The following is an 8,144-nucleotide window of genomic DNA, read 5'->3' on the forward strand; positions in this document are numbered from 1 at the left end:
GGGGGGTTTCTTGAAAACCAAGGGGCCCGGAGTTCGCCCCTCTTAGGCAAATCCATTTATTACACATACAATCTTTGAGAACGAGCATCGTATTTACACAGCGGGAGCTAAGATTGGTATTTTATGTCAAAGTGATTTGTTTTGGATAGAATGATTTTTGTATTTACATAAAACTGAGTGTATATACTTTCGTCCTTGGGGCATAAAAGCCGCTTTGATAGGCATTTTCTATTCATCACTCGACCTTTCTGTGAGAGAGAGAGAGAGAGAGAGAGAGAGAGGAAATAATGGCATATTCCCATTTATTATAGGAGGCCTGATAGGATGTGTTATATGTGAATTATCTGAATGTGTGAACTTGGGGATCACAGACTCTTGTGTATATCGCATTTCATTTTATCGTTGGTTTGTTTTAACTTCCTATATTTACGTTTATTCTTAATTTAAAAAAAACGTATGGGTTTTGAAAATGACAAAGTATTCTCTTTATATAAACTAATGCTTTGGAATTAAAGTAAATTATGGAGGATGATACAATGTATCATGCATTATGTAAGAAAGCATTGATGATAATAACTGATGGGAAAATGTAATACTTAATAATGACTGAACAATGGAAGACTTCCTGAGAGGCAGAACTTCATGGTTTTGACGAGTGTGTTGTTCTAGAGCGAGCGAGCGAGCGAGAGAGAGAGAGAGGAGAGAGAGAGAGAGAGAGAGAGAGAACTAGAGAGAGGGGGGATGAGAGAGACAGAGAGAACTAGAGAGAGGGAGTGAGAGAGAGAGAGAGAGCAAGAGAGCGGACTAGAAAGAGAGAAAACTAGAGAGCAGACTAGAAAAAGAGAGAGAGAGAACTACTAGAGAGAAGAGAGAGAGAGAGAAAGGATGAAAGAGAGAGAGAGAGAAGGGAAAGAGAGAGACAGAGAGAACAAGGGAGAGAGAGAGAGAGAGATGGAGGGTGTAAGGGAAATGAGAGAGAGATAGTGAGGAAGGAAGGGAGGGAGAGAGAGAGAAGAGAGGCCTTTAATTTACTGTCATATTGAACAGGGAAGGTGCAGATCTTTATTTCATCTTTATGTTTATTTATTTTGGACAATCATATAGTTCTAAGTTCTCACTGGAGGAACGTTGTAGTTTCTATTAGACCGGCAAAAGAAGAGGAACAGCATTAAAGCGATCGTGCTGCCGGACCCTAATTTGCCGACAAATATATGCCGAATGCGACATGAAGTTTGCCGACTGAAAAGGCATGCAAGTACCTCTATATCTCCTATATTAGGTATACTATATAATTTAAAGGCACAGGCCAATAACACCAGCAGAAAGGGCATTGGAGGAGGGGCGCGGCTCCTGTTCACGCTCACCTTCGGAACACTTTATGCATGTTGGATAAATTAAAAAGACAATAAATAAAATGAAAACTAATTGCTAATTCTTGGGAATATCTCCAGAGGAAAGTGTAAGGTAACAGCTGGACTGTGTAAAACGTGAAGATCATCCTTAGTTTTATCGAAAAAGAACTGGTGACTTCAATACTAGCCAGCGAATTATTGTATTAACTAGGAATAGAGCGTTTATAAATGTATGAAAAATATATGCATCCATAGCTCAGTGGCTAGAGCGCTGGTCTTGTAAACCAGAGGCCAGGAGTTTGATTCTCTTAGGAGACAAATCTAATTTATTCAACAAAAATTCTTTTTGGGAACGGGGTCTATCGTATTTACCAAATTTTCGCGGGAGCGAAAAATAATTTTATAATCTTATAGTTTCATAAGTGACTTGTTTTTGGGTAGAATGATATCTTGTATTTACATAAAACTACGTGTATATACATAGGTCCTTGGAGCATAAAAGCGAAATCGGACTGCTTTGATAGACATGAGAGTTTCTGAGAGACAGAACTTAATGGTTTTGACGAATGGGTTTGGCGAGAGAGTGAGAGAGTGAGAGAGAGAGAGAGAGAGAGGGAGAGAGAGAGCGGACTAGAGAGAGTTTGAGAAAGAGAGAACTACTAGAGAAAAAGAGAGAACTTGAGAGAGAGAGAGAGAAAGGGGAGAACAACTAGAGAGAGAGAGAGAGCGAGAAAAAGACAGAGAAGAGAACAAGAAATTAAAGAATTAGAGAGAGAGAAAGGGAGATACCGAGAGAAAACAAGAAAGAGAAAGAGAGAGAACGAGAGAGAGGGGGGATGAGAGAAATAGAGTAAGAGAGAGGGGGAGGTGAGATAGAAAGGGAAGAAATGAGAGAGATAGAGAGGAAGGAAGGGAGGGAGAAAGAGGGAAGAGAGGTGCAGATCTTTATTTCATCTTTATGTTTATTTTGTATTTTGGACAAGTATATAGTTCTAAGTTCTCACTGGAGGAACGGTTGTAGTTTCTATTAGACCGGGAAAAGAAGAGGAACAGCATTAAAGCGATCGTGCTGCCGGACCCTAGTTTGCCGACAAATATATACCGAATGCGACATGAAGTTTGCCGACTGAAAAGGCATGCAAGTACCTCTATATCTCCTATATTAGGTATACTATATAATTTAAAGGCACAGGCCAATAACACCAGCAGAAAGGGCATTGGAGGAGGGGTGCGGCTCCTGTTCACGCTCACCTTCGGAACACTTTATGCATGTTGGATAAATTAAAAAGACAATAAATAAAATGAAAACTAATTGCTTGTTCTTGGGAATATCTCCAGAGGAAAGTGTAAGGTAACAGCTGGACTGTGTAAAACGTGAAGATCATCCTTAGTTTTATCGAAAAAGAACTGGTGACTTCAATACTAGCCAGCGAATTATTGTATTAACTAGGAATAGAGCGTTTATAAATGTATAAAAAATATATGCATCCATAGCTCAGTGGCTAGAGCGCTGGTCTTGTAAACCAGAGGCCAGGAGTTTGATTCTCTTAGGAGACAAATCTAATTTATTCACACATACAATTCTTTTGGGAACGAGTCTATCGTATTTACCCTAATTTTCGCGGGAGCGAAAAATAATTTTATAATCTTATAGTTTCATAAGTGACTTGTTTTTGGGTAGAATGATATCTTGTATTTACATAAAACTACGTGTATATACATAGGTCCTTGGAGCATAAAAGCGAAATCGGACTGCTTTGATAGACATGAGAGTTTCTGAGAGACAGAACTTAATGGTTTTGACGAATGGGTTTGGCGAGAGAGTGAGAGAGTGAGAGAGAGAGAGAGAGAGAGAGAGAGAGGGAGAGAGAGAGCGGACTAGAGAGAGTTTGAGAAAGAGAGAACTACTAGAGAAAGAGAGAGAACTTGAGAGAGGAGAGAGAGAAAGAGAGAACTACTAGAGAGAGAGAGAGAGCGAGAACAAGAAAGAGACAGAGAGAACAAGAAATTAAAGAATTAGAGAGAGAGAAAGGGAGATACCGAGAGAAAACAAGAAAGAGAAAGAGAGAGAACGAGAGAGAGGGGGGATGAGAGAAATAGAGTAAGAGAGAGGGGGAGGTGAGATAGAAAGGGAAGAAATGAGAGAGATAGAGAGGAAGGAAGGGAGGGAGAAAGAGGGAAGAGAGGTGCAGATCTTTATTTCATCTTTATGTTTATTTTGTTTTTGGACAAGTATATAGTTCTAAGTTCTCACTGGAGGAACGGTTGTAGTTTCTAATACACCGGCAAAAGAAGAGGAACAGCATTAAAGCGATCGTGCTGCCGGACCCTAGTTTGCCGACAAATATATACCGAATGCGACATGAAGTTTGCCAACTGAAAAGGCATGCAAGTACCTCTATATCTCCTATATTAGGTATAATATATAAATTAGAGGCACAGGCCTGTAACACCAACAGAAAGGGCATTGGAGGAGGGGCGTGCCACCCATTCATGCTCACCTTCGGTTCACTTTATGCATGTTGGATAGGTAAGAAAAATAAATAAATAAATAATAATAATAAAATGAAAACGAATTGCTTGTTCTTGGGAATATCTTCTCCAGAGGAAGGTGTAAGGTAACAACTGGTCTATGTAAAACGTGAAGATCAGCCTTAGTTTTATCGAAAAAGAACTGGTACTTCAATACTAGCCAGCGAATTACTGTATTAGCTAGGAAGAGTTCTCACTAAAATCTTGTTCTTTGAGAGACGCCATTGCTGTGATTTCAGCAGAGAATACGTTTCTGTAAAATGATAGAGCTCGCTATAATTTCATTGGAAAATATATGCCTCCATAGCTCAGTGGCTAGAGCGCTGGTCTAGTAAACCAGAGGCCAGGAGTTCGATCCTCCTTGGAGGCAAATCTAATTTATTCGTACATACAATTCTCTTGAGAACGAATCTATCGTGTTTACACACGCGGGAAAAAAAATATTTGGTATTCTTATAGTTAATAAGTAATTTGTTTTGAGTAGAATGGTATCTTGTATTTACATAAAACTGAGTGTATATACATCCGTCCTTGGAGCATAAAAGCGAAATCAGGATCGCTTTGATAGGCATTCCTATCATCACTAGCCCTTTTTCTCTGAGGAGAGGGGAGAGGAATGATTGCATATTCCCGTTTATTGTAGGGGGCCCTGATAGGATGTGTTATGTATGAATCATCTAATGTTGATTTGGGATCACAGCTCTTTGTGCGCATTTCGTTTTATCTTGGTTGTTTTAACTTCCTATATTACGTTTATCTTAATTTAAAACGTAGGGTTTTGAAATGACAATGTATGCACTTTAGTAAACTAATGCTTGGGATTAAAGTAAATTATGGAGGATGATACAATGAAATCTGCATTATGTAAGAAAGCCATTTATGATAATAACTAATGGGAAAATGTAATACTTAATAATGACTGAACAATGGAAGACTTCCTGAGAGGCAGAACTTCATGATTTTGACGAGCGGATTGTTCTAGAGCGAGCGAGCGAGCGAGAGAGAGAGAGAGAGAGAGAGAGAGAGAGAGAGAAATAGAGAGCAGACTAGAAAGAGAGAGAGAGAGAAACTAATAGAGAGAAAGAGGGGAGACTGAGAGAGAGAGAGAGAAAGAGAGAGAGAGAGAGAGAGAGAGAGAGAGAGAGAGAGAGAGAGAGAGACAGACAGACAGACAGACAGACAGACAGAGAACAGAGAGATGGGAGGATGAGAGAGAGAGAAAGAAGGGATGAGAGAGAGAGAGAAAGGAAGAGAAAACGAGAGAGAGAGAGAGAGAGACAAAGAAAGAACGAGAGAGACAGAGAAGAACAGAAGAGGAGAGACAGAGAGAGGAAGGAGGGAAGGGAGAGAGAGGGAAGAGAGCCTTTAATTATGGGCATATTCACAGAGGAGGTGCAGTCTTTTTTCATCTTTATGTTTATTTTACCTTTGGACAAGTATAAATTTCCCCAAGTCTCACTGGAGGAACGGTTGTAGTTTCTATTAGACCGGGCAAAAGAAGAGGAACAGCATTAAAGCGATCGCGCTGCAGGACCCTAATTTCCCGACAAATATATATACCGAATGCGACGTGAATTTGCTAACTGAAAAGCATGCATACCTTATATCTCCTATATTTTGGGATAATATATAATCTAGAGGCACAGGCCTGTAACACCAACAGAAAGGGGATTGGAGGGGGGGGGTGGCACCCATTCACGGGTCACCTTCGGGTTTACTTTATGCATGTTGATAGTAAAAAAATAATAATAATAATGATAAAAAAGATAAATAAATAAAATAAAACAAATTGCTTGTTCTTGGGAAATATCTTCTCCAGGGAAAGGTGTAAGGTAACAACTGGTCTATGTAAAACGTGAAGATCAGCCTTTGTTTTATCGAAAAAGAACTGGTGACTTCAATACTAGCCAGCGAATTATTGTATTAGCTAGGAAGAGTTCTCACTAAAATCTTGTTCTTTGAGAGACGCCATTGCTGTGATTTCAGCAGAGAATACGTTGATGGAGCACGCTATAATTTCATGGAAAATATATGCCTCCATAGCTCAGTGGCTAGAGCGCTGGTCTAGTAAACCAGAGGCCAGGAGTTCGATCCTCCTTGGAGGCAAATCTAATTTATTCGTACATACAATTCTCTTGAGAACGAATCTATCGTGTTTACACACGCGGGAAATAAAATATTTGGTATTCTTATAGTTAATAAGTAATTTGTTTTGAGTAGAATGGTATCTTGTATTTACATAAAACTGAGTGTATATACATCCGTCCTTGGGGCATAAAAGCGAAATCAGGATCGCTTTGATAGGCATTTCCTATCCATCACTCGACCTTTCTCTGAGAGAGAGAGAGAGGAAATGATTGCATATTCCCGTTTATTGTAGGAGGCCTGATAGGATGTGTTATGTATGAATCATCTGAATGTGTGAACTTGGGGATCACAGGCTCTTTTGTATGTCGGCATTTCGTTTTATCCATGGTTTGTTTTAACTTCCTATATTTACGTTTAATCTTAATTTAAAAAACGTATGGGTTTTGAAAATGACAAAGTATTCTCTTTATGTAAACTAATGCTTTGGAATTAAAGTAAATTATGGAGGATGATACAGTGAATCATGTATTATGTAAGAAGCACTGATGTAATAACTAATGGGAAAATGTAATAATAATGACTGAAAAATGGAAGACTTCCTGAGTGGCAGAACTTCATGGTTTTGACGAGTGGGTTGTTCTAGAGCGAGAGAGAGAGAGAGAGAGAAGAACTAAGAGGAGGGGGATAGAGAGAGAAAATTAGAGAGTGAGTGAGAGAGAGAGAGAGAGACAGAGAGAGAACTAGAGAGCGGATTAGAAAGAGAGAGAGAGAACTAAGAGTGGATTAGAAAGAGAGAACTACAAAGAGAAAGAGAGAACAGAGAGTAGATTAGAAAGAGAGAACTACAAAGAGAAAGAGAGAATAGAGAGGAGGGGGGGGAGAAAAGGGCAGAAAAAGAACGAAGAGAGACAAAGAGAGAACGAGGAGAGAGACAGAGAAACAAGGAGAGAAAGAGGCAGAGAGAGAATAAGAAATAGAGAGAGAGAACTAGAGAGAGGGAGAACTAGAGAGAGTGAGTGAATGAGAGAGAGAGAGAAAGAGAGAGAGAGAGAGAGAGAGAGAGAGAACTAGAGAGCGGACTAGGGAAAAAGAGAGAACTACTATGAGAAAGAGAGAGAATTAGAGAGAGGGGGGGGGAAGAAAAAGAAGGAGATAGAGGAAAGAGAGAGAGACAGAAAAAGAACGAGAGAGAGAGAGACAAAGAGAGAACGAGAGAGTGAGAGAGACAGGGAGAACAAGAAGAAAGAGAGAGAGAGAGAGAGAACTAGAGAGAGGAGGATGAGAGAGTTAAAAATAGAGAGAGTGAGTGAAAGAGTGAGAGAGTGACTGACTGACTGACTGACTGACTGACTGACTGACTGACTGACTGACTGAGAGAACGAGTGAGAGAGAGAGAGAGAGAGAGAGGGGATGGGAGAGAGTGGGGGGGATGAGAGAGATATAGAGGGAGGAAGGGAGGGAGAGAGAGGGAAGAGAGGCCTTAATTTATCGTCATATTCAGCAGAGGAGGTGCAGATCTTTTTTCATCTTTATGTTTATTTTACCTTTTGGACAGATAATTTTCCCAAATTCTCACGGAGAACGTTAGTTTTTATTAGACGGCAAAAGAGAGGGAAAAGCATAAAACGATGTGCTGCAGGACCCTAGTTTTTCGACAATAATACCGAAACGACGGGCATTGCCGACGAAAGTACCTATACCCTATTTAGATAATATATATTTAAGCCGGCCGGTAACACAACAAAGGCATTGGAGGAGGCCGGCCCCGTTCTCCACTTCGTCATTTATCATTGGATAATAAAAAGACAATAATAAATAAACGAATTACTGTTCTTGGGAAAATTTCTTAAAGGAAGGCGAAGGTAACAACTGGGCTTGTAAATATTGTACTTCATACTGCCAGCGAATTATGCACTCTAGGAAGAGTTCTCCTAAATCTGTTCTAAAGACCCATTGCTATAATTTCATAGAGATACGTTCTTTTAGTGATATAGCTCGTATAATTACTTTTAAATAATGCCCCATACCAGTGCTAGGCGCTGGTCAGTAAACCAGGCCGGGGTCGATCCTCCTTGGAGCAAAACATTAATCACACTACAATCCATGGGTTTAAACTGCTTTTTGGACGAAAAATTATTTAATATTCCTATAGTTCAAATATTTGGTTTTTGG

General features: G+C 39.7%; 2 non-coding genes and 1 pseudogene across 2 annotated transcripts; all 3 read left to right on the plus strand.

Annotated features, from left to right (window-relative positions):
• Positions 1 to 3,707: 3,707 nt before the first annotated feature.
• Positions 3,708 to 8,144, plus strand: part of LOC119580710 — a 9,273-nt pseudogene continuing 4,836 nt past the window's right edge.
• Trnat-agu lies at positions 4,182 to 4,254 on the plus strand. The gene has a single exon. It is a non-coding gene; the product is annotated as a tRNA-Thr (tRNA).
• Trnat-agu lies at positions 5,918 to 5,990 on the plus strand. The gene has a single exon. It is a non-coding gene; the product is annotated as a tRNA-Thr (tRNA).

This window comes from Penaeus monodon, chromosome 14, assembly GCF_015228065.2.
Source record: "Penaeus monodon isolate SGIC_2016 chromosome 14, NSTDA_Pmon_1, whole genome shotgun sequence".
In the NCBI taxonomy this organism is placed as follows: Eukaryota; Metazoa; Arthropoda; class Malacostraca; order Decapoda; family Penaeidae; genus Penaeus; species Penaeus monodon.